This window comes from Zea mays, chromosome 3 (assembly GCF_902167145.1).
Source record: "Zea mays cultivar B73 chromosome 3, Zm-B73-REFERENCE-NAM-5.0, whole genome shotgun sequence".
NCBI lineage: Eukaryota > Viridiplantae > Streptophyta > Magnoliopsida > Poales > Poaceae > Zea > Zea mays.
Genome location: NC_050098.1, coordinates 107,735,763 through 107,762,798, shown reverse-complemented (window position 1 = coordinate 107,762,798; position 27,036 = coordinate 107,735,763).

Below are 27,036 nucleotides of genomic sequence, written 5' to 3'. Positions count from 1 at the left end.
GGATGAGGCACCCTAGCAACAGCAGTTGCAACCCCCACCCCCGATGTCCATCGAGCAGATGTTCATGATGCAGACTCAGGCAGTTCAAGCCATCGGTCAGACTCTGGCCACCATTCAGCAGCAGCAGCCACCACCTCAGCCTCAGATGCCCAGGGACAAGCGTGCTGAATTCATGAGAGGTCATCCCCTAGTGTTCACTCATTCTTCTGACCCCATGGATGCTGAAGACTGGCTGCGCACTCTGGAGCGGGAGTTGCATACCGCTCAGTGTGATGACAGGGAGAAAGTTCTGTATGGTCCCCGTCCGTTGAGACGAGCAGCTCAATCTTGGTGGGAGTCTTATCTCGCCACCCATGCCAACCCTGACACCATCACCTAGGAAGAATTCAGAGATAGCTTCCGTCAGTACCATGTTCCTGCCGGTCTGATGACAGTGAAGAAGGAGGAGTTCCTGGCACTCTATTAGTGAATATCAAGACAGGTTTCTGCAATCGTCTCGCTATGCTCCTGAAGATGTCAACACCGACGCCAAGCGGCAGTATCGCTTCCTGAGAGGCTTAGTCGACCCTCTGCAGTATCAGCTGATGAATCATACCTTCCCGACATTCCAGCACCTGATTGACAGAGCGATCATGACAGAGAGGAAGCGCAAAGAGATGGAGGATCGCAAGCGTAAGATCAGTGGACCTCAGTCTAGAAGCAGCAATCGCCCTCGCTTCTCAGGCAATCCACCTCAGCAGTTCAGGTAGAACCAGCGCTCACCTCAGCATCAGCAATTCCAAAGGCAGTATCCTCAGCACCAGCATCAGAATCGCTAGAACAATCAGTTAGGAGGAGGCCAGTTCTAGAGGCAGAATCAGCAGGCACCTCGTCTTCCTGCCCTAGCAAACCAGCAGAACAGTCAAGCAGCACCAGTTCAAGGTGGAAACAGAGCATGTTTCCACTGTGGAGAGCAAGGCCATTGGGTGATGCAATGTTCGAAGAAGGCAGCCCAGCAGCAGTCAGGAACCAGTGCCCCAGCAAAGCAGAATGCGCCTTAGCCAGGAGCAGGCAACCGCTCTCAGCCATGCTATAACCATGGGAGACTGAACCACTTGGAGGCTGAAGCAGTTCAAGAGACCCCCGACATGATAGTAGGTATGTTTCCAGTCGACTCCCATATTGCAGAAGTGTTATTTGATACTGGAGCAACACATTCATTCATTACTGCATCATGGGTAGAAGCACATAATCTTCCAATAACTACCATGTCAACCCCATTCAAATTGACTCAGCCGGTGGTAGAATTCGAGCCGATAGCATTTGCTTGAATGTAAGTGTGGAAATAAGGGGGGTAGCGTTTCCCGCTAATCTCATAGTAATGGGTACTCAGGGAATAGATGTCATCCTAGGGATGAATTGGCTAGATAAGTATCAGGCAGTTATCAGTTGTGATAAGAGGACAATCAAGTTGATGTCCCCACTAGGAGAGGAAGTGGTGACCGAGTTAGTCCCGTCTGAGCCAAAGAAAGGAAGTTGTTATCAGATGGTTGTTGATAGCAGTGAAGCAGACCCACTAGAGATCATCAAGGTTGTGTCCGAGTTCCTAGATGTGTTTCCAAAGGACTTACCAGGTATGCCACCAGAGCGAAAAGTTGAGTTTGCTATAGAGCTTCTTCCTGGAACCGCCTCCATCTTTAAGAGAGCTTACAGAGTATTTGGACCAGAGTTGGTTGAGCTTAAGAAGCAGATTGATGAGCTATCAGAGAAAGGTTACATCCGGCCAAGCACCTCGCCTTGGGCCGCCCCTATCCTATTTGTGGAGAAGAAAGATGGCACCAGAAGGATGTGTATCGATTATCGAGCTCTGAATGAGGTCACAATCAAGAACAAGTACCCCTTGCGCAGAATAGAAGATCTATTCGACCAGTTGAGAGGAGCCAGTGTGTTCTCAAAGATAGATCTGAGGTCAGGTTATCATCATCTCAGGATTCGACCTTCGGACATTCTGAAGACGACATTCATTACCAAGTATGGGTTGTACGAGTTCACTGTGATGTCTTTCGGTCTAACAAATGCATCAGCCTTCTTCATGAATCTGATGAACAGTGTATTCATGGATTATCTTGACAAGTTTGTGGTGGTATTTATTGATGACATTCTGATTTATTCTCAAAGCGAAGAAGAGCATGCAGATCATTTGAGGATGGTATTGCAGAGATTGCGAGAGCACCAGCTGTATGCAAAGTTGAGAAAGTGCGAGTTCTGGGTTGATGAAGTCCTGTTCTTGGGTCACATAATCAATAAAGAAGGATTGACTGTGGATCCGAAGAAAGTGGCAGACATTCCGAACTAGAAAGCGCCAATAGATGCTCGAGGAATCAAGAGCTTCATTGGAATGGCCAGATATTATCGGCGATTCATTGAAGGGTTTTCGAAGATTGCGAAACCAATGACAACTTTGCTAGGCAACAAAGTTGAGTTCAAGTGGACCCAGAAATGTCAAGAGGCCTTCGAAGAGCTGAAATAGAAGTTGAATACAACGCCTGTCTTAGTCTTGCCTGATGTGCACAAGCCCTTCTCGGTGTATTGCAATGGTTGTTACACTGATTTGGGATGTGTGTTGATGCAAGAGGGAAGAGTTGTGTCTTACTCGTCCCGACAGCTGAAGGTTCATGAGAAGAATTACCCAATCCATGACCTAGAATTGGCAGTAGTGGTTCACGCACTAAAGACATGGAGGCACTATCTGTATGAGCAGAAATGTGATGTTTACACAGACCACAAGAGTCTGAAGTACATATTCACTCAGTCAGAACTGAATATGAGGCAACGAAGATGGTTAGAGTTGATCAAGGACTATGAATTGGAGATTCATTACCATCCAGGCAAAGCGAACGTAGTGGCAGATGCTTTGAGCAGGAAAAGTCAAGTCAACCTGATGGTCGCTCATCCGATGCCTTTTGAGTTGGCCAAAGAGTATCGAGTTTTTGAACAACATGCGAGGAGTGACAGTTGAGCTAGAACCCACCTTGGATCGGGAAATCAAAGAAGCACAGAAGAATGATGACAAGATCAGTGAAATCCGGCGACTGATTCTAGATGGCAGAGGTAAAGATTTTCGGGAAGATGCAGAAGGTGTGATATGGTTCAAAGATCGCTTGTGTGTTCCCAATGTCCAGTCTATTCGGGAATTGATCCTCAAGGAAGCTCTTGAGACAGCTTACTCGATACACCCTGGAAGTGAGAAGATGTATCAAGATCTGAAAAAGAAATTATGGTGGTACGGAATGAAGAGGGAAATCACAGAGCATGAGGCTATGTGTGATAGTTGTCGACGGATCAAGGCAGAGCATCAGAGGCCAGCTGGATTGTTGCAACCGTTGCAAATTCCTCAGTGGAAATGGGATGAAATCGGTATGGATTTTATAGTCCGATTGCCTCGCACTCGAGCCAACTACGACTCCATTTGGGTAGTGGTGGACCGCTTGACCAAGTCAGCCCACTTCATACCTGTCAAGACCAACTATAGTAGTGCAGTATTGGCAGAGTTGTACATGTCCCGGATCGTTTGTCTTCATGGTGTACCAAAGAAGATAGTGTCAAACAGAGGAACGCAGTTCACCTCTCATTTCTGGCGGCAGTTGCATGAAGCCTTGGGTACACATCTGAAATTCAATTCAGCCTATCATCCGTAGACAGATGGTCAGACCGAGAGAACTAATCAAATGCTCGAAGACATGTTGAGAGCCTGTGCGTTGCAAGATCAGTCCGGATGGGACAAGAGGCTACTTTATGCAGAGTTCTCCTATAACAACAGTTACCAGGCTAGTTTGAAGATGTCACCATTTCAAGCGCTTTATGGAAGGGGTTGTAGAACTCCGTTGCAATGGGACCAGCCTGGGGAAAAGCAAGTGTTTGGACCAGACATTCTGCTTGAAGCTAAAGAGAACATCAAGATGGTTCGGGAGAATCTGAAGATAGCGCAATCAAGGCAGTGAAGTTATGCGGACACAAGAAGAAGAGAGCTGAGTTTCAAAGTTGGAGATTTTGTCTATCTGAAAGTGTCACCGATCAGAGGAGTCAGAAGATTCGGAGTCAAAGACAAGCTAGCACCCCGCTATGTTGGCCCATATCAGATTCTCGCAAGGCGTGGAGAAGTGGCCTATCAGCTCAGTTTGCCAGAAGGTTTGTCCGCTGTGCATAATGTATTTCATGTGTCTCAGTTGAAGAAATGTCTGCGTGTGCCAGAGGAGCAGTTGCCAGTGGAAGGTCTTGAAGTCCAAGAAGACTTGACCTATATAGAGAAGCCAGCGCAGATTCTTGAGACTGCAGACAGAGTCACCCGGAGGAAGACTATCAGAATGTGCAAAGTTAGATGGAGTCACCACTCTGAGGAAGAAGCAACCTGGGAGCGTGAAGATGATCTGATGGCCAAGTACCCTGAACTCTTTGCTGGCCAACCTTGAATCTCGAGGGTGAGATTCTTTTAAGGGGGATAGGTTTGTAATGCCCTGAATTTGGGGGTAGAAATTTTTCTTCCTTTTACTCACCAAATTCAGGCGTTACTCTCTTTTCTCTTCTCGTTTCGCTCCTTCCCAATTTCAAAGCAATATAGTGACGGGTGCCTGTGTCATGTGTAAACAAAACCTATGTGTCATGGGTGTTGCATCATGCTGAAGCATATATCTTTGTCTGATGTCGTGGTTAGTCACGTGTTCATCTCGTCCCGTTTCGGATTTCGGTTCGCGATTGGATTCTGATTGGTGGTTGTGCGTGTCGTGTGTTTTGACCCACGGTGTGGCCCAGCCCGGTCCGGCCCATTCCGGCCCGCGCGCCCCTGGCGCCCCTGCCCCCATGCGCGTGCCCCTTTCCCCCTGGTGTCTTTCTCTCATTTGATTTCTCCCGCGCAGTAACCTCCCTCTCCCTCTCCCACCTCTCTCTCTCTCTCCCCATGGTGCCCTAGGGTTTGGAGACGGTGATCGCTGGAGTTTGGATCCCTGAGGTGAGCTTCCCTCCCCTTCCCTCTCCCTCTCCCTCTCTCTCCCTCCCCATCCCTTTCTTCCTCCCTGCGTGGCCCTACTCGCGCGCCCTCCCCTCCCCTGCCCACGCGCCCTCCCCTCCCCTGCCCGCGCGCGCTCCCCTGCCCGCGCCGCGCGCCCTCCCCTGCCCCAGCGAGCCCCTCCCCGGCGGGCCCCGCCCCCGTCGTGCCCCCTCCCCGCCGCAAGCCCCTCCCCGCCGCGAGCCCCTCCCCGGCGAGCCCTCCCCGGCGCGCCCCCTCCCCGGCGACCCCCCGGCGCGCCTATCCCTGGCGAGCCCCCTCCTAGGCCACGCCCCGGACCCACGCGCCGGCGGCCGCGTCCCGCCCCCGCGCCACGGCCGCGTGCCCTGGCCGCGCCCTCGGCCGCGCCCCCGGCCGTGGCCCTGACCGCGCCCTTGCGCGCCCCTGCCCTGCCCGAGCCCGTGCCTCGGCGGCCTCGCGCCCCGCGCGCCTGCACGGTTCGCGTGTGTAACGCCCTGAATTTGGGGGTAGAATTTTTTCTTCTTTTCTCTCACCAAATTCAGGCGTTACCCCTTTCTTTTTTTTCTCGTTCCCTCGCTAAACCTTGATCTTTTCCAAAGTTATAGCGGGTTTTGGCTTTAGACCCCGTGTAAAGCAAAACCTTAAAATACTTTATTTTGGATGGTGCACCATGCCGAACCATGCATACTTTTGATTGTTTAAAAATGTAAAAGCATTCATCCAAAGAAAATTAGATTTTAGAAAAAGAAAACCCTTTTCTTTTTCTCTCCCTCTCTCCCTTTCCCATTTCGGCCCAGCCGCCCCCCCCCCCCCCCCCTTGGCGCGCCGGCCCAGCTGGCAGCCCAGCCGCGCCTCCCCCCTCCCCTCCCGCGTGGGCCTCCCGGCCGGCCCAGCCGCGCCCCCCCCCTTCCCCCCTTTCGGCCCATGGCCGGCCCAGCCGCCCCCCTCCCTGTTCTTTTTCCAAAAATCCCTCCCGCGGGCCCCGCCCGTCATTCTCTCACCCTCTCTCTCTTCCCCCAAACCCTAACCGCGCCGCCCCTTGCCCTGCGCGCCGCCGCCGCCCCTGTGCGCCGCCGCCGCCGCCCCCTCCGGTGAGGCTTCCCCCCTCTCCTCCCTCCCTCTCCTCCCTCCCTCTCCTCCCTCCGGCGCCCTCCCCTCACCCGCGCCGCCTGGCTCGGCCCCCGGCCCGGCCGCCCGCGCCCCCGCACCGCCCGGCTCGGCCACCCCGCCCGCGTCCAGCCGCCCCCGCGCCACCCGCCCGGCCGACCCCGCCCGGCCCGGCCGCCCCGCGCCCCGCCCTCCCCCGCGCCCGCGCCCCGAGCTCGGCCGCCTCGGCCCCGCTCCGGCGAGCCCGCCCCGGCTTGGTCACGCCCCTCGGCCCCGCCTCCGGTGACCGGCCCGCCCCCGCGCCCGGCCGCCCCTCCCCCTCCCGTGTCCGGCTCGGCCCCGCCCTCGCGCCCGCTCCGGTGAGCCGTCCCCCGTCCCCGCCTCGGCGACCCGCCCGCCCGGTTCCCCGGCGAGCCGCTCGGCCCCTGCGCCCCGCCCCGCCCCGCCCCTCGGCTCGGCCAGCCGTGGTGGCCCGGCGTCCTCCCGCGGTGCGGCGAGCCCGCTCGCCCGCGCGCGCCCGCCCCAGGCTCGGCCGCCCGCCTCCCGGCGAGCTCGGCCGCCCCAGGCCGGTTCAACCGGCCCGGCCCCGTCGCCCCACCGTGCCTTGCTCGCGTCGTGTCGGCCCCTGCGTGGTCTCGAGCTTGGCCCAGCGTGCCTATGGCGCGCGGCTTTGAGCTCAGCTAGCGCTCGGCCCCGACGTGCACACGGCTAGTCCGTGGTGTGTGCGTGCGGCCTCGCGCGCGTGCCCGCGTAGTGCGCGTGCCTTGGCACGACCCGTCGTGCCTCGTCTACCCCCTAACCCCCCGTCTACCCCCCCCCTGTATCCTATATGCGCTAATCACGTCGTTTATATTAATAAGATAGGAGTCTCAATTTGGAAATTGGTTACGTTAGTTAATTTGTATAGCCAATCGTCTATCTTATTCAATGTTAATCTACTAAAAGTGATCGCGTTTACATTAGTGCATGTAGCTAATTTTTTTGTTAGAACCAATTGGAACTAGAACACGTGACGTCTAGTTATTCACCAACCCGTAGTGCCCCTCGAGCATAAGCCTTAACCCCTGCGAGACCTTCCCTCGTTTCTTTCTAACCAAGGTAAATCCATTATCGTATGTGGTATTCTATGCATATTTGCTTTACTTGTTCTCTTGTATGGTGTACTGTTGGTTTCCTGATTTCAATGAATGGATGTATGTATGTTTGCACCCGCTTAGAGAACGATCCGGTTGAAGAGCCCGAGGAACTCGCAGGAGAAGCCCCTGAGCAGCAGTCGGTTGGTGGAGGAAAGTGTCCCTTGACCTATCTCTGTCCTATTCATTATTTAATTCACCTCCCGCTCTACACATTTATGCCTAAGGATTGACTAGCTTTTGTTATCCATGTCCTTGTTTACCTATCTGGGTTGGATTATTATTGTTTAGCTTTATGCTATTGCTCAAACTCTAATCAATGAACATGATGAGATTATCTATGATACGTTGTTTTCCCTTCTCTTATTATGATGTTGTACTTGTGGTCATCAAGGGGGCTCGAGCGGTTTCTCGAGTGCCTCTCCGTAAGGACCTGTTCTATGGATGACCGCCCGGGAAAACAGTGCAACCATGAGGGTGGAATGGGATGCCCTTAGCTGAATAATTAGAGGATCCGGGGTGTAGTTCACTTAGCCGTCGTGCCGTCAATGGGGCTCGGTGTATGCGGCTCGCTCTGCCAAGTTTGGGTTCGCCCCTTGGGGAGGAGTGCGGTGCATTTAGGAAACCTAACGGGTGGCTACAGCCCCGGGGAATCTTTGTAAAGGCTACGTAGTGATGCCCTGCTGGGTCACCTTGGTAGTGATCAATGGAGAGTCATGATCTCCGGGCAGAATGGGAATCACGGCTTGTGGGTAAAGTGCACAACCTCTGCAGAGTGTTTGAAAACTGGTATATCAGTCGTGCTCGCGGTTATGAGCGGCAAAGGGAGCTCCAGTGATTAGTGGTACTTGATCAGAGATACTTTGGTACAGGTGGCGATGAGATCGATGGTTTTGGTTATGGTTATGGTGCTGGTAAGTGGTATTCTTTCCGTTTGGAAAGGGTACATCGGGCTAATAACTTGGGTTAATGCTAAAACTTGGCTTTCTATTAGTAAATAATAATCTGACCAACTAAAAGCAACTGCTTGACTTATCCCCACATAAAGCTAGTCCACTACAGCCAAACAGGATACTTGCTGAGTATGTTGATGTGTACTCACCCTTGCTCTACACACCAAACCGCCCCCATCCCCAGGTTGTCAGCATTGCAACCACTGCTCAGGAGAAGATGAAGCCGTGGAGGGAGACTTCCAGGAGTTCCAAGACTACGACGAGTTCTAGGCGTGGGTTAGCGGCAACCCCCAGTCGGCTGCCTGTGAAGGCTGCGGTTATCTACGTTTCGTTTTCGCACTTTGATTTATTGTAAGGACAATATGGACGTCTCAGACGTATGATGTAATCGACTATTTCCCTTCTTAATACTATTTTGAGCACTGTGTGATAATGTCCATGTTATGTAACTGGTGTGTACGTGAATAACTGATCCTGGCACGTACATGGTTCGCATTCGGTTTGCCTTCTAAAACTGGGTGTGACATAAGTGGTGCCAACCACAAGATGCAGTTGGCGGACGACCTGAAGAAGGATGGACTTAACCAGTAGATGCTCGCCAAGCGAGTATCTCCCCCCAGCAAACACTGTCTAAGTGTTAAATTAAAGATGTCAGAGAACAGGCGCAGAGGAGGAAGGCGTTCTCGGCAGGAGCGAGCCGCTCAACAGGAGGAAGTGCCCCAGCAGCAGCACCTGCCGCCCCCGCCCCCGATGTCCATCGAGCAGATGTTTCTGATGCAGACTCAGGCAGTTCAAGCCATCGGTCAGACTGTGGCTGCCATTCAGCAGCAGCAGCAGCAGCAGGCCCCACCTCAGCCTCAGATGCCTCAGATGCCCAGAGACAAGCGTGCTGAATTCATGAGAGGTCATCCACCAACGTTCGCTCATTCTTCTGACCCCATGGATGCTGAGGACTGGCTGCGCACTGTGGAGCGGGAGTTGCATACCGCTCAGTGCGATGACAGGGAGAAAGTCCTGTATGGTCCCCGTCTGTTGAGAGGAGCAGCCCAGTCATGGTGGGAGTCTTACCTCGCCACCCATGCCCACCCTGACGCCATCACCTGGGAAGAGTTCAGAGGTAGCTTTCGTCAGTACCATGTTCCTGCAGGTCTGATGACAGTGAAGAAGGAGGAGTTCCTGGCCCTCAAGCAAGGGCCATCGTCTGTCAGTGAGTACCGGGACAGGTTTCTGCAATTGTCTCGCTATGCTCCTGAAGATGTCAACACCGACGCCAAGCGACAGTACCGTTTCCTGAGAGGCTTGGTTGACCCTCTGCAGTACCAACTGATGAATCACACCTTCCCGACATTCCAGCACCTGATTGATAGAGCAATCATGACAGAGAGAAAGCGTAAGGAGATGGAGGATCATAAGCGCAAGATCAGTGGACCCCAGCCTGGAAGCAGCAATCGTCCTCATTTCTCAGGCAATCAACCTCAGCAGTTCAGGCAGAACCAGCGTCCACCTCAGCAGCATCAGCAGTTCCAGAGGCAGTATCCTCAGCACCAGTACCAGAACCGTCAGAGCAATCAGTCAGGAGGTCAGTTTCAGAGGCAGAATCAGCAAACACCTCGTCTTCCTGCCCCAGCAAACCAGCAGAACAATCAGGCAGCACCAGCTCAGGTTGGAAACAGAGCATGTTTCCACTGTGGAGAGCAAGGCCACTGGGTGATGCAATGTCCGAAGAAGGCAGCCCAGAAGCAGTCAGGCCCCAATGCCCCAGCGAAGCAGAATGTGCCTCAGCCTGGAGCAGGCAATCGCTCTCAGCCGCGCTATAATCATGGAAGACTGAACCACTTGGAGGCTGAAGCAGTTCAGGAGACCCCCGGCATGATAGTAGGTATGTTCCCAGTCGACTCCCATATTGCAGAAGTGTTATTTGATACTGGAGCAACACATTCTTTCATTACTGCATCATGGGTAGAAGCACATAATCTTCCAATTACTACCATGTCAACTCCCATTCACATTGACTCAGCCGGTGGTAGAATTCGAGCCGATAGCATTTGTTTGAATATAAGTGTGGAAATAAGGGGGATAGCGTTTCCCGCCAACCTTATAGTAATGGGTACTCAGGGAATAGATGTCATCCTAGGGATGAATTGGCTAGATAAGTATCAGGCAGTTATCAGTTGTGATAAAAGGACCATCAAGTTGGTGTCCCCACTAGGAGAGGAAGTGGTGACCGAGTTAGTCCCGCCTGAGCCAAAGAAAGGAAGTTGTTATCAGATAGCTGTTGATAGCAGTGAAGCAGACCCGATTGAGAGTATCAAGGTTGTGTCCGAGTTCCCAGATGTGTTTCCAAAGGACTTACCGGGTATGCCACCAGAGCGGAAAGTTGAGTTTGCTATAGAGCTTCTTCCCGGAACCGCCCCTATCTTCAAGAGAGCTTACAGAATATCCGGACCAGAGTTGGTTGAGCTTAAGAAGCAGATTGATGAGCTATCAGAGAAAGGTTACATCCGGCCAAGCACCTCGCCTTGGGCTGCCCCTGTCCTATTTGTGGAGAAGAAAGATGGCACCAAAAGGATGTGCATCGATTACCGAGCTCTGAATGAAGTCACGATCAAGAACAAGTATCCCTTGCCCAGAATAGAAGATCTGTTCGACCAGTTGAGAGGAGCCAATGTGTTCTCCAAGATTGATCTGAGGTCAGGTTATCATCAGCTCAGGATCCGACCTTCGGACATTCCGAAGACGGCATTCATTTCCAAGTATGGTTTGTATGAGTTCACGGTGATGTCTTTTGGTTTGACCAATGCGCCAGCATTCTTCATGAACTTGATGAACAGTGTATTCATGGATTACCTTGATAAGTTTGTGGTGGTATTCATTGATGACATTCTGGTTTATTCTCAAAGCGAAGAAGAGCACGCAGATCATTTGAAGATGGTATTGCAGAGATTGCGAGAGCACCAGTTGTATGCAAAGTTGAGCAAGTGTGAATTCTGGATCAATGAAGTCCTGTTCTTGGGTCACATAATCAACAAAGAAGGATTTGCTGTGGATCCGAAGAAAGTGGCAGACATTTTGAACTGGAAAGCGCCAACAAATGCTAGAGGAATCAAGAGTTTCATTGGAATGGCCGGATACTATCGGCGATTCATTGAAGGGTTTTCAAAGATTGCGAAACCAATGACAGCGTTACTAGGCAACAAGGTTGAGTTCAAGTGGACCCAGAAATGCCAAGAGGCCTTTGAAGCGCTGAAAGAGAAGTTGACTACAGCGCCTGTCCTAGTCTTGCCTGATGTGCACAAGCCCTTCTCGGTGTATTGCGATGCTTGTTACACAGGTTTGGGATGTGTGTTGATGCAAGAGGGAAGAGTTGTGGCTTACTCGTCCCGACAGCTGAAGGTTCATGAGAAGAACTACCCAATCCATGATCTAGAGTTGGCAGCAGTGGTTCACGCACTGAAGACATGGAGGCACTATTTGTATGGACAGAAATGCGATGTTTACACAGACCACAAGAGTCTGAAGTACATATTCACTCAATCAGAGTTGAATATGAGGCAGCGAAGATGGTTGGAGTTGATCAAAGACTATGAGTTGGAGATCCATTACCATCCAGGCAAAGCAAACGTAGTGGCAGATGCTTTGAGCAGAAAGAGTCAAGTCAATCTGATGGTCGCTCGTCCGATGCCTTATGAGTTGGCCAAGGAGTTTGACAGGTTGAGTCTCGGATTTCTGAACAATTCACGAGGAGTCACAGTTGAGTTGGAACCTACCTTGGAGCGCGAAATCAAAGAAGCGCAGAAGAATGATGAGAAAATCAGTGAGATCCGGCGACTGATTCTAGATGGCAGAGGCAAAGATTTTCGAGAAGATGCAGAAGGCGTGATATGGTTTAAAGACCGCTTGTGTGTTCCTAACGTCCAGTCCATTCGGGAGTTGATTCTCAAGGAAGCTCATGAGACAGCCTATTCGATTCACCCTGGCAGTGAGAAGATGTATCAGGATCTGAAGAAGAAATTCTAGTGGTACGGAATGAAGAGGGAAATCGCAGAGCATGTGGCTATGTGCGATAGTTGCCTAAGAATTAAGGCAGAGCACCAGAGACCAGCCGGATTGTTGCAACCGTTGTAGATCCCTAAGTGGAAATGGGATGAAATTGGTATGGATTTCATAGTCGGATTGCCTCGCACTCGAGCCGGCTACGATTCCATCTGGGTAGTAGTGGACCGCTTGACCAAGTCAGCCCACTTCATACCTGTCAAGACCAACTACAGCAGTGCAGTATTGGCAGAATTGTATATGTCTCAGATCGTTTGTCTTCATGGTGTGCCAAAGAAGATAGTATCAGATAGAGGAACGCAGTTCACCTCTCATTTCTGGCAGCAGTTGCATGAAGCTTTGGGCACGCATCTGAATTTCAGTTCAGCTTATCACCCGCAGACAGATGGCCAGACCGAAAGGACCAATCAAATTCTTGAAGACATGTTGAGAGCCTGTGCGTTGCAAGATCAGTCCGGATGGGATAAGAGATTGCCTTATGCAGAGTTTTCCTATAACAACAGTTACCAGGCCAGTTTGAAGATGTCACCATTTCAGGCGCTCTATGGAAGGAGTTGCAGAACTCCGTTGCAATGGGATCAGCCTGGAGAGAAGCAAGTGTTTGGGCCAGACATTTTGCTTGAAGCCGAAGAGAACATCAAGATGGTCCGAGAGAATCTGAAGATAGCGCAATCGAGGCAGCGAAGCTATGTAGACACAAGAAGAAGAGAGCTGAGTTTCGAAGTCGGAGACTTTGTCTATCTGAAAGTGTCACCGATCAGAGGAGTCAGAAGGTTCGGAGTGAAAGGCAAGCTAGCACCCCGTTACATTGGTCCGTATCAGATTCTTGCAAGACGTGGAGAAGTGGCCTATCAGCTCAGTCTGCCAGAGAATTTGTCAGCTGTGCATGACGTCTTTCATGTGTCTCAGTTGAAGAAGTGCTTGCGTGTGCCAGAAGAGCAGTTGCCAGTGGAAGGTCTTGAAGTCCAGGAGGACTTGACCTACGTTGAGAAGCCAGTGCAGATCCTTGAGGTTGCAGACAGAGTCACCCGAAGGAAGACCATCAGAATGTGCAAAGTCAGATGGAATCACCACTCTGAGGAAGAAGCAACCAGGGAGCGTGAAGATGATCTGATGGCTAAATACCCTGAGCTCTTTGCTAGCCAACCCTGAATCTCGAGGGCGAGATTCTTTTAAGGGGGATAGGTTTGTAACGCCCTGAATTTGGGGGTAGAATTTTTTCTTCTTTTCTCTCACCAAATTTAGGCGTTACCCCTTTCTTTTTTTCTCGTTCCCTCGCTAAACCTTGATCTTTTCCAAAGTTATAGCGGGTTTTGGCTTTAGACCCCGTGTAAAGCAAAATCTTAAAATACTTTATTTTGGATGGTGCACCATGCCGAACCATGCATACTTTTGATTGTTTAAAAATGTAAAAGCATTCATCCAAAGAAAATTAGATTTTAGAAAAAGAAAACCCTTTTCTTTTTCTCTCCCTCTCTCCCTTTCCCATTTCGGCCCAGCCGCCCCCCCCCCCCTTGGCGCGCCGGCCCAGCTGGCAGCCCAGCCGCGCCTCCCCCCTCCCCTCCCGTGTGGGCCTCCCGGCCGGCCCAGTCGCGCCCCCCCCCCCCTTCCCCCCTTTCGGCCCATGGCCGGCCTAGCCGCCCCCCTCCCTGTTCTTTTTCCAAAAATCCCTCCCGCGGGCCCCGCCCGTCATTCTCTCACCCTTTCTCTCTTCCCCCAAACCCTAACCGCGCCGCCCCTTGCCCTGCGCGCCGCCGCCCCCGCGCGCCGCCCCGCGCCGCCCCCTCCGGTGAGGCTTCCCCTCTCTCCTCCCTCCCTCTCCTCCCTCCCTCTCCTCCCTCCAGCGCCCTCCCCTCACCCGCGCTGCCCGGCTCGGCCACCCCGCCCGCGTCTGGCCGCCCCCGCGCCACCCACCCGGCCGACCCCGCCTGGCCCGGCCGCCTCGCGCCCCTCGGCCCCGCCTCCGGTGACTGGCCCGCCCCCGCGCCCGGCCGCCCCTCCGGCGAGCCCGGCCGCGCCCGCTCGGCCCCGCCCTCGCGCCCGCTCCGGCGAGCCGCCCCGCGCCCGCTCCGGTGAGCCGTCCCCCGTCCCCGCCTCGGCTTCCCGCCCGCCCGGTTCCCCGGCGAGCCGCTCGGCCCCTGCGCCCCACCCCGCCCCTCGGCTCGGCCGGCCGTGGTGGCCCGGCGTCCTCCCGCGGCGCGGCGAACCCGCTCGCCCGCGCGCGCCCGCCCTCGGCTCGGCCGCCCGCCTCCCGGCGAGCTCGGCCGCCCCTGGCCGGTTCAACCGCCCCCCTGGCCGGTTCAACCGCCCCGGCCCCGGCTCGGCTGCTCCCGCCCCGCCCCGGCCCGGTCGCCCCGCCGTGCCTTGCTCGCGTCGTGTCGGCCCCTGCGTGGTCTCGAGCTTGGCCCAGCGTGCCTATGGCGCGCGGCTTTGAGCTCGGCTAGCGCTCGGCCCCGTCGTGCACACGGCTAGTCCGTGGTGTGTGCGTGCGGCCTCGCGCGCGTGCCCGCGTAGTGCGCGTGCCTTGGCACGACCCGTCGTGCCTCGTCTACCCCCTAACCCCCCGTCTACCCCCCCCCCCCGTATTCTAAATGCGCTAATCACGTCGTTTATATTAATAAGATAGGAGTCTCAATTTGGAAATTGGTTACGTTAGTTAATTTGTATAGCCAATCGTCTATCTTATTCAATGTTAATCTACTAAAAGTGATCGAGTTTACATTAGTGCATGAAGCTAATTCTTTTGTTAGAACCAATTGGAACTAGAACATGTGACGTCTAGTTATTCACCAACCCGTAGTGCCCCTCGAGCATAAGCCTTAACCCCTGCGAGACCTTCCCTCGTTTCTTTCTAACCAAGGTAAATCCATTATCGTATGTGGTATTCTATGCATATTTGCTTTACTTGTTCTCTTGTATGGTGTACTGTTGGTTTCCTGATTTCAATGAATGGATGTATGTATGTTTGCACCCGCTTAGAGAACGATCCGGTTGAATAGCCCGAGGAACTCGCAGGAGAAGCCCCTGAGCAGCAGTCGGTTGGTGGAGGCAAGTGTCCCTTGACCTATCTCTGTCCTATTCATTATTTAATTCACCTCCCGCTCTACACATTTATGCCTAAGGATTGACTAGCTTTTGTTATCCATGTCCTTGTTTACCTATCTGGGTTGGATTATTATTGTTTAGCTTTATGCTATTGCTCAAACTCTAATCAATGAACATGATGAGATTATCTATGATACGCTGTTTTCCCTTCTCTTATTATGATGTTGTACTTGTGGTCATCAAGGGGGCTCGAGCGGTTTCTCGAGTGCCTCTCCGTAAGGACCTGTTCTATGGATGACCGCCCGGGAAAACAGTGCAACCATGAGGGTGGAATGGGATGCCCTTAGCTGAATAATTAGAGGATCCGGGGTGTAGTTCACTTAGCCGTCGTGCCGTCAATGGGGCTCGGTGTATGCGGCTCGCTCTGCCAAGTTTGGGTTCGCCCCTTGGGGCGGAGTGCGGTGCATTTAGGAAACCTAACGGGTGGCTACAGCCCCGGGGAATCTTTGTAAAGGCTACGTAGTGATGCCCTGCTGGGTCACCTTGGTAGTGATCAATGGAGAGTCATGATCTCCGGGCAGAATGGGAATCACGGCTTGTGGGTAAAGTGCACAACCTCTGCAGAGTGTTTGAAAACTGGTATATCAGCCGTGCTCGCGGTTATGAGCGGCCAAGGGAGCTCCAGCGATTAGTGGTACTTGATCAGAGATACTTTGGTACTGGTGGCGATGAGATCGATGGTTTTGGTTATGGTTATGGTGCTGGTAAGTGGTATTCTTTCCGTTTGGAAAGGGTACATCAGGCTAATAACTTGGGTTAATGCTAAAACTTGGCTTTCTATTAGTAAATAATAATCTGACCAACTAAAAGCAACTGCTTGACTTATCCCCACATAAAGCTAGTCCACTACAGCCAAACAGGATACTTGCTGAGTATGTTGATGTGTACTCACCCTTGCTCTACACACCAAACCCCCCCCATCCCCAGGTTGTCAGCATTGCAACCACTGCTCAGGAGAAGATGAAGCCGTGGAAGGAGACTTCCAGGAGTTCCAAGACTACGATGAGTTCTAGGCGTGGGTTAGCGGCAACCCCCAGTCGGCTGCCTGTGAAGGCTGCGGTTATCTACGTTTCGTTTTCGCACTTTGATTTATTGTAAGGACTATATGGACGTCTCGGACGTATGATGTAATCGACTATTTCCCTTCTTAATACTATTTTGAGCACTGTGTGATGATGTCCATGTTATGTAACTGCTGTGTACGTGAATAACTGATCCTGGCACGTACATGGTTCGCATTCGGTTTGCCTTCTAAAACCGGGTGTGACAGCGTGCCCTCGACACGCGCAACGTGCTCTCGCGCGTGCGACCGTAGTCGCGCGACGTTCAACTCTCGTCTTCATCCATTTTAATTTTAGTTTAGTCAATGTGCTACGTCGCGCGCTTCATCGCGCGACAATTCTTTTTAATTTTATATTTATTAATGTGCTATGTCGCGCGCTTCGTCGCGCGACGATTAGTTTTAAATTCAGTTCTGTTGATGTAATGCCGTCGTGCGTTTCATCACGCGACGCTTAACGTTTATCTATAATTAATGCAAGAATCTCGTTGTGCGCTCTGTCGCGCGGCGAGTCGTTTATTTCTTAATTCATTTTAAATCCTGCGTCGCGCGTCGCGCCGTGCGACCACTCCCTTTAATTCACCTTTATCTGATTATAATGATTAAATGTGGAATATGACCTTACTTTATGCTAAACGCAGTGGCCAAATTAATAACCTTCTGTTAAACGAGTGGTTTAATTTATAATTATGTAACGTGATCGCTTCTCGACCGTAGACTCGACTGTCATTTCCTCTTTCTCGCTTAACCATAATTGCGAGCCGCGCATTGAACGTCTGTTTGATTATTGCATTCTATTGTATGGTGTACTGTTCTTTTGTATTAAATGTGTGGAATGTATGTTTGAACTCGTATAGAGAACGATCTGGTTGAAGAGCCCGAAGAACTCACAGGAGAAGCCCCTGAGCAGCAGCTAGTTGGTGGAGGCAAGTGTCCCTTGACCTATCTTTGTCCTATACATTCTATAATTCACTTCCCGCATTTACACAGTTATACCTAAGGATTGACTAGCTTTTGTTATCCATGTCGTTGTTTACCTATTTGGGTTGGATTATTATTGTTTAGCTTTATGCTATTGCTCAACACAAATCAATGAACATGATGAGATTTATCAATGATACGTTGTTTCCCTCCTTTATTATGATGTTATACTTGTGGCATTTAAGGGGGCTCGAGCGATTTCTCGAGTGCCTCTCTGTAAGGACCTCTTCGTTGGATGATCGCCCAGGAAAACAGTGCAACCATGAGGGTGGAGTGGGACACCCTTAGCTGAATAATTAGAGGAACCGGGGTGTAGTTCGCTTAGCCGTCGTGCCGTTAATGGGGCTCAGTGTATGCGGCTCGCTCTGCCAAGTTTGGTTCGCCCCTTGGGGAGGAGTGTGGTGCATTTAGGAAACCTAATGGGCGGCTACAGCCCCGGGGAATCTTTGTAAAGGCTACGTAGTGATACCCTGCTAGGTCACCTTAGTAGTGATCAATGGAGAGTCTTGATCTCCGGGCAGAAAGGAAATCACGGCTTGTGGGTAAAGTGCGCAACCTCTGTAGAGTGTATGAAAACTAATATATCAGCTGTGCTCGCGGTTATGAGCGGCCAAGGGAGCTCCATTGATTAGTGATACTTGATCAGAGATGTTCGGATTACAGGTGGTGATGAGAATGTTGGTTTTGACATTGACTCTGGTAATGGTAAGTAATATTCTTTCCGTTTGGAAAGGGTACGTTTGGGTTAATAACGTGGGTTAATTCTAAAACCTGGCTTACTCTACTAGTAATAATACTCTGACCAAATAAAAGCAACTCCTTGACTTACCCCCACATAAAGCTAGTCTACTATAGCCAAACAGGACACTTGCTGAGTATGTTGATGTGTACTCACCCTTGCTCTACACACCAACCCCCCCTCCCCAGGTTGTTAGCATTGCAACCACTGCTCAGGAGAAGATGAAGTCGTGGAAGGAGACTTCCAGGAGTTTCAAGATTACGACGAGTTCTAGGTGTGGGTTAGCGGCAACCCCAAGTCGGCTGCCTGTGAAGGCCGTGTGTATCTACGTTTCTTTTCCGCACTTTGATTATTGTAAAGACTATGTGGATGTCTCAGACATATGATGTAATCGACTATTTTTCCCCTTTTATATTATGATTTGAGCACTATGTGATGATGTCCAGTTATGTAACTGTTGTGTACGTAAATTGCTGATCCTGGCACGTACATGGTTCGCATTCGGTTTGCCTTCTAAAACCGGGTGTGACAAGTATGCTGGTTCCATTGTACCTTATAGAATTTAAGAATCCTTTTTTGGGTGATCTTGTCGTTCTGGTCCAAAACTTGAATGGGATGTTCTGAATAAGTCAAATCCACTACATCGATGGTTCGATCAGGAATCCTAAGGCACTTCTTTAATTGTGATACATGGAACACATTATGTACTGCAGACAATGTTTCTGGCAGTTGAAGTCTGTACGCCACTGGTCCGTATCGTTCAAGAATAAGAAACATGCCAATATACCGGGGTGCCATATCCCTTTTACCTTGAAACGGTTCACACCCTTCATTGGTGATACTTTCAGGTATACATGACCATTAACTTGAAAGAGTAAAGGTTGGCGTCGCTTATCCACATAATTCTTTTGTCGAGCTTGTGCCTCTTTCAAGTTGTGTATTATCCGTTGGACTTTTTCTTCCGCCTCTTTAACCATGTTAGGCATGAAAAACCACCTTTCTCCGGGTTCTGACCAATTTAAGGGTGTCCGACACCGTCGCTCGTACACTGCTTCAAATGGTGCCATCTTAATGCTTTCTTGATAGCGGTTATTATAAGAAAATTTTGGCAATGGCAGACAATTATCCCATTTTTGTGGAAACTCCAGGACACATGCCTGCAACATATCTTCAAGTATCTGATTTACTCTCTTAGTTTGTCCACTTGTTTGAGGATGATAAGTCGAACTGTGGAGCAGTTTAGTACCCAAGGATTTATGCAGTTCACTCCAAAATTTGGATACAAATTGTGGTCCACGGTTTGACACTATCGTTTTTGGAACTCCATGTAAACTGAGAATACGGGCAATATAAAGTTCCGCGTATGCGACCACTAGATATTTTGTCTTGACGGGTAGAAAATGAGCAATCTTCGTAAGCCGATCAATTATGACCCATATAGAGTCAAAACCTTTGGCTATTTTGGGAAATCCCACAATGAAATCCATACTAATATCTTCCCATTTCCATGTTGGGATGGGCAAGGATTGTAATGGTCCAGCGGTCTTCATATGTACTGCCTTGACACGTCTACAGGTGTCACATCTTGCCACATAGCGTGCAATTTCAATCTTCATTTTTGTCCACCAATAGTGTTGCTTTAAGTCTCGATACATCTTAGTACTTTTAGGATGAATGGAATATCGACTAAGATGAGCTTCATCCAAAATTTGTTGGCGGACTTCAGCATCTTTGGGCACAACTATGCGATCATTAAACCATATTATTCCTTGGTCATATTTTCTAAAGCAATTAGCTTTGTCGGCTTCTATTTTCTCATGAATATGCTTCATACCCTTGTCGGTTCTTTGGGCATCAATAATTCTCTATAGAAGAACTGACCCAAGCTTTAATTGTGTCAAAGTTCCGTGTTGTATCATACCCAGGTTCAAATTTTCCATTTCTTGACATAGGGTGATGTCAGGGGTCCTTATTGTAAGACAATGACAGGAAGCTTTGCGACTCAATGCATCTGCCACCACATTGGCTTTTCCTAGGTGATAATGGATTTCCAAGTCATAGTCTTTAATTAGCTCAAGCCATCTTCTCTGCCTCATGTTCAATTCTGACTGGGTAAAGATATATTTTAGACTTTTGTGGTCCGTATATACATGACATATATTCCCCAGCAGATAATGATGCCATATGTTGAGGGCATGAACGACTGCAGCTAGTTCCAAATCATGAGTTGGATAGTGCTCCTCATGCCGGCGTAGTTGTCTTGAAGCATAAGCTATGACTCGGCCCTTGTGACGGAACCTCCCAAGTAATTAGGCCCACCTACAGTTGTCCTTGTCCAACGGACATCAGACACCCTGTAGATGTTCCTAAGTCACTTGACAAGTTCGGTATCTTTCCTTACCTCACCAGGAACGTCTCACCCATCTTGTAGACATTACAGAACATCGGAGATAAAGATATGCGGAAGCAATTACATAAACTTACATTTATTTCAAAAGCAAGCTTGAGTTAGGTTATTACAGACCAGACTAAAGTGAGTGCAGAGTAGTAATATTATACAAGCCAGGGGAGGCACCAACTCCTCCCGATAAGACAAACGCAAAAGATCCTAGGTGGAGGACCGAGTCCTCCCGCACTTCAGTCTTGATTTTCTTCTTTTGGAACCACCTTGGCACAGAAGCAGCAAAAGTCTGCTACTTCCTCACCTAAAAACAACGAAGGGATAAACCCTGAGTATGGAATACTCAGCAAGTCTTACCCGACTAAAGAAAAGACTCTCAAGGGTATGCTGGTTAAATGGGAGTCAAGGTAAGGCTTTTCAATAATCAAAGACTCTGTTTTGCAGAAATGCTTACTAAAGTGGATCCTTAAAAATCCAGTTTTAATTTGTCAAGTTAAGTAAAATTACCTGCACTAGAGTTCTTTCTACCCTAGTTCAATCACTGGTCCTGCACTAGCCAATTTGTTTACAAAAGCCCATTGTCTTTAGTGGAATGCTACGTGTAGGGCAGTGACCAAGTCTTCATAACCGCGAAGGTACGGCGATCCGAATCGATTATACTCAGCTGAGGATCTCCAATCACACGACATATGTAGCACTTAACCCTTGCATATGTCAACCCGCCACCGGGGTTCTTAAGACCGGATCAGGTTCACGCAAACCGAGAGCACAGCTACACCACCGTCCAGCCTCTTGCCACGGAGGGTACACGCTACTCTCGCCACCGCTCCACGCCCATCTCATGTTGTCTTATTCCGGCCTTAGTCTGCCCGAGGCAAGGCTTACCCATGACGAGGCATGTGACCAGTTAAAGGGTCCTCGATCATCAAGCCTACATCGAGACGGTCCTTAATCGACTCAGACGGAGACACTACACCGAGACTCTCTTCTCGTGCAAGTCACCCGCCCGGTCTCAGCTTAATCATTTCAAACCCAAAGTTGGTACCTGGCAGAGGTACATCTTTTCCGATGTTGAACCTATCAAGGCCTTTGATAGATCCATCATCAAGTTTTATTTTCGAAAAACTTCCCACCCACTTTTGCCACATCATATTTTGTAAAAACAAAACCTTTTGTTTTTCTAAAGCAAAGCTAAGCATCAAAAAGCTTTTGTAAAACAGGTGATCAAAGAAGGTAATGCAGGAATGGTTTTATCAAGCAACTCCTATCACCTAATGCAGCAATCAAGTGAGAAAGATTTTGAAATAGCAAGGGAGGTGGCAAATGCACCGGGGCTTGCCTTCGTTTACAGGTGATTCGGGTTCGGATCCACAGATGTCGAAGTAGAAACTATTCCCGGCCTGAGTGTCCAAAGGTGGTTGTACTTGCTCTTCAGTGACTTCTACCTCTTCTTCACGTTCTACTCATAACCATACATAAGTATAAGAATGGATGCCATGGGATGCTCATGAGGATGCAAAGATAACATAAACTTATTAGTTATGTCTTGAATACAACTTGCCTTCACGGAGTTCCGGGAACTTAGGGTTTCCGGAGTCGGTAAAGGAGTTCATAGGGCAGGGGGGGTGTTTTGGGTTTGGTGATCAAACAAGGTCCAAATCAATTCAAACTCTACCCAAGGCTTCTAAATATTGTATAACACTCATATAAAAATTTTGGGCATTTTAGGACTTACCAATTATTTTCTAAAAATCTATAATCAACATTTTTAACTATTTTAAATACCCTAAAATTTCTTACTTTCACTAAAAATCACCAACTTATTTTTACTAAATTCTAGGGAAAATAAGGAGCCTAGGAAAATTGGTTTCACAATTTTATCATTTTTCTATTGTTTTCTATAATTGTTTTGGCTCTGGAGATAAAAGAAAAAGACAAATTGATGAATAGTACTGGGCTGATTTCGGCCCAAGCGGCCCAGTACAGAGGGGACAGCGCGCTCGCGCCCGCGCGCTCAGGTAGTTTTGCGGATAGGCCCTCAGATTATCGGCTAAACCGAAATAGGTCCATTCACTATTGTACTAAGTCACTGACGATTTGCAGAAATGTCCTCAGGTTTCTATTTCTTCCCCGCGATTGCCCCTGACCGCGCCGCGCACTTGGATCCTTCCAGACGTGGCCCGTACCGGACATGGCCGGCGAGGACTGCTCGGAATAACTAACGGGGAAGCTCAACTGACCTAAAATGGCCTCGGAACACACATCGATTTAACCTGAACACACCGAGAACGACCGGTCCATGTGCATGGCGGAAACCGAGCACGGGAGCACACGTTCCCGCCAAACCATGGTCGATCAGAGCAAACGGACGCCACTGTGAGCAACACAAGCATGGAGAGGTTCGGAAACAACACATGAATTGAATGGCGACTCACCCGAATCGGCTGGCCACGGGAGGGCTATTCTTGACGGTGCGGCGGACTGATTTGGGGAGAAATCGTGCCGCGGCGTTCACGAGTGAAATTGAGGGCTGGGCTTGGGGCTATACGGGCCTAAGGGGTTCTAGTTTTACTGTGCACAATCAATTTGGGTCGAGGGGGAAGAGAGCAGTGGGAATTTCTAGTTGAGCGCGAGCTAACTTGAAGAACAGCGCACACCTCACCGTGAACCCAACGGCTATTTATAACCGTGGCGGTCCGGCGATCACCATGCTGCCACGGATAACATTGCTATGGCATGTTGACCACGCCGGTAGGAGGTACAGTAAGGGAGAACTACGGCATGTGCGCCACCGCGGCAGAAACTTACTGAGTCATGGCGGCCGACGGTGAGTAACTCCGGCCGAGTTCAAGGGATGGTGCCACGTACGAGCGACCCCTCCCCGACGCTATCCACTCCCTACTGCCCTCGAATCAGAACGGCGGCGGCACTAATTTTGGCGCAAAAAGGGTCGCCGGTGGTGAGATTCTTTGCCGCGGCCGAGCTGATCCATTTGGTCACTGTACCATGGGGGCCATCAATTAGAGCACCTGACAGACGATGTTCAACTTGAATTTTCTCCAAATTTGCTGTGGTAACCGATTCAATTCTCTGCATCAAGTTTATAGACCTATAGTCCATCTTCAACTTTGCCATGGAGCTTACCATAAAATAGTTACCAAATTCTATTCAAAATCGGGCTCAAAGTTTACCCCATCACACTGTTACTGAAGATTCAGTCCAGTGATTACCTGACAGCCTGACTTTGAGCTTAATTATCTCTGGATTTTTCTTAACAAGTGAGCTTACCACCTTAAGCAAAGTTGTTCACCTAAGATAGATCTACATAGTTGATGTGGTGACCTAGGGCAAAAACCCTATGCTTTGCAAGCTACAAAGCCCTAAAGTGGAGCCTTTAACACTGAATTTCAGACTTAGTGTAGAACTCAAATGAGGTCCATTTTGCACTCAAGTCCAAATCTCAGGGTTTGGCTTGTAAATTCACATATTTGTGAACCAATTGGCTTTAGATGCTTAAACATAGTAGTTTTTACCTTTTTGTCCAAAGGTTCATCACTTTTGCACATAAGCCCCTAGGGTTTAGATTTAGGGTTTCCCAGGGTTTCAATTAGGATTTCTGGTATCCCAGGGGTATAAAAGTGATTCAAGTTTATTCTTAGGGTCATTTTATGACTTTTACCCTAAAGTCTTTAGGTTTTCTTAACTTGGTTTAAGTTTTACCCCTTTAACCACTATTTAGGGTTAAGTCCATTAACCAGGGTTCCATTTGCAAAAACAGTAAAACAATACAACTTGTTTGAAATTTTTGCCTAGTGAATGCACTCTAGGTGTGTCACACATATGCAATGTCAATGCTTATGATGTTATGCTCAAGTTTTAGTTATAGTAACACCAGGGGTGTTACAACCCTCTTGCATTAGAACACATCCGAGTCCACTGCCTGATGCGTCACAACACACATCAAAAGGCTTTTCAATATCTGGTTGAGCCAACATCGGAGTAGTGGTTAACAACACCTTTAGCTGCTCGAAGGCTTCATTGCATTTTGAGGACCAATCAAACTTTGTACCATTTTTCAATAAACCCGTAATAGGTTTAACAATCTTGGAGAAATCCGGAATGAACCTGCGGTAATATCCAGCCAGTCCAAGGAAACTTTGAACTTGATGTACTGTAGTAGGCAGTTTCCATTCTAGAATATCCTTGACTTTACTGGGATCAACCGCAATCCCTTTTGCAGATAATATATGTCCAAGAAACTGGATTTCCTCCAACCAGAACGCACATTTGCTGAACTTGGCATATAGCTGGTGCTCCCTTAAGCGCGTTAGCACAATCCATAAGTGCTTAGCATGCTCCTCTTCATTTTTGGAATAAATCAGAATGTCATCAATGAAGACCACCACAAATTTATCCAACTCAGGCATAAATATTGAGTTCATTAAGTATGTGAAGTGGGCTAGAGCATATTTCAATCTAAAAGACATGACCAAATATTCAAATAATCCATACAGCGTAGTGAACGCGGTTTTAGGTATATCTTTGGGTCAAATACGGATCTGATGATAGCCTGACCGGAGGTCAATCTTGGAGAATACCTGAGCTCCAGTAAGTTGATCGAATAAGATATCGATCCGGGGAAGAGGGTACTTGTTCTTGATGGTAACCTCATTAAGGGGTCTATAGTCCACGCACGTTCGAAGCGTCTGATCCTTCTTCTTGACGAAAATTGCGAGACATCCCTAAGGTGATGAACTTGGCCTAATGAACCCCTTCTCAAGCAAGTCTTGTAGTTGAGTCTTGAGTTCTGCCAATTCATTAGGTGGCATTCGGTACGATCTTATAGAAATAGGAGTCGTACCGAGTTTGAGTTCAATCACAAATTCCACATCCCTTTCTGGAGGCAACCCAGGCAAATATTTAGGAAAAACATACGAGAATTCACATACCACTAGAATATCCTAGATTTCTTGTATGTTAGCTTCATAAACTTGTTCAGATGTTTTGGCTGGGACATCTACATGGATGGACAACTGAATTTTTCCTGATCATGGCTCAATTTAATGGTTCTTAAGTCTGTATTGCTCATAGCCTTATGCTGAGCTAACCAGTTCATGCCCAGAATTACATCTAAGTCTTGCCCTTTTATGACAATCATGTTTGTAGGAAATTCTCGTCCGGCCAATGTTACTGGTATACGGAAGGCTACTTCCTTAGTAAATATCCGGCCCCAGGTGAATGGATAACAAATCCCTCCCTTGATTCAGTGCAAGGAATGCATTGTTTTTCTACAAAATTCTTGCTTATGAAGGTATGTGATGCATCAGAATTGAAGAGGATAATTGTTGGGTGATTGATAACAAAGAACGTACCCATCATCACCAGTTCGCCCTCTGGTGTTGTAGCCACCTGAGTGTAATAGACCCGTCCAGTTTTCTTGAAATTCTTGCCCTTGGAAGAGTCAGCCATGTTTCCCTTTCCTTGATTCGAGTTGCCAGGAGTCTGCTGAAAGTTGGATTTATTTTGCTTCGGGTATGGGCAGTCCTTGATGAAATGTCCAAACTTCCCACAGTTGAAGCAACCACTGGAGGAACTGGGAAGGGCAGGGAAACGAGTACTAGGGGCACTCGGCTGATTGGTAGGAGCGGGGGCAGTAGTGGGACGAATAAAGACGGGTTGCTTAAATGGATATGAAGGCAGGCGAGGCAACGAATGATTTTGATTAAAAGGTCGTATCACCAACCTGGTTCTCTTCTCAGGTCCTTGATTTGACCTTTCACCTCCAAACACCTTTGATTTTCCATGTCCAGCATTTTTGGCTTCCACTACCAGTGCTATACTGACAGTCTTACTGTAGGTGAGGTCCAAGCATGCTGCCATTTTCCGTTGAAGCCTGTCATTGAGCCCCCTCATAAAACAATTCTTTTTCTTTAAGTAAGTATCCACCTGGTCAATGGCATACTGAGAGAGGTGGTTGAATTTGTTGAGATACTGCATCATTGTATCTCCTCCTTGCCTCAACCGGATAAACTCTTCTAGCTTCATCTGGAGTACTCCTTAGGGAACATAATGCTCTCAGAATGCCAACTTGAACTCATCCCAGGTAATCTGATGTCCAATAGGCTGGATTGCTGAGAAATTTGCCCACCAGGTACTGGCAGACCCTATTAGCTGTTGTGCGGCGAACAGGGGCTTTTGCGTTTCTGTGCATCGAATTAACCCAAACTTCTGTTCCATCACTCTTACCCATTCGTCGGCTTCTAAAGGCTCCTCTGCTTTAATGAAAAGTGCTGGTCGAGTCTCAGAGAATTCCAAATAAGTAGTATCACGTGGTCCTTGTGGGGGAACTCTGCCTCCGTGCTGTTGGAACTGGTTGCCCGCCATTTCGAGCAAGAAGCGCGTATTATCAGCGGTGGCATTGACCAGACCAGCGATAGCCTCGGCCAAAGTCGGTGGTACTGGTGGTGGGTTAGGAGTATCCTCCCCACCGCGGGATGTCCCC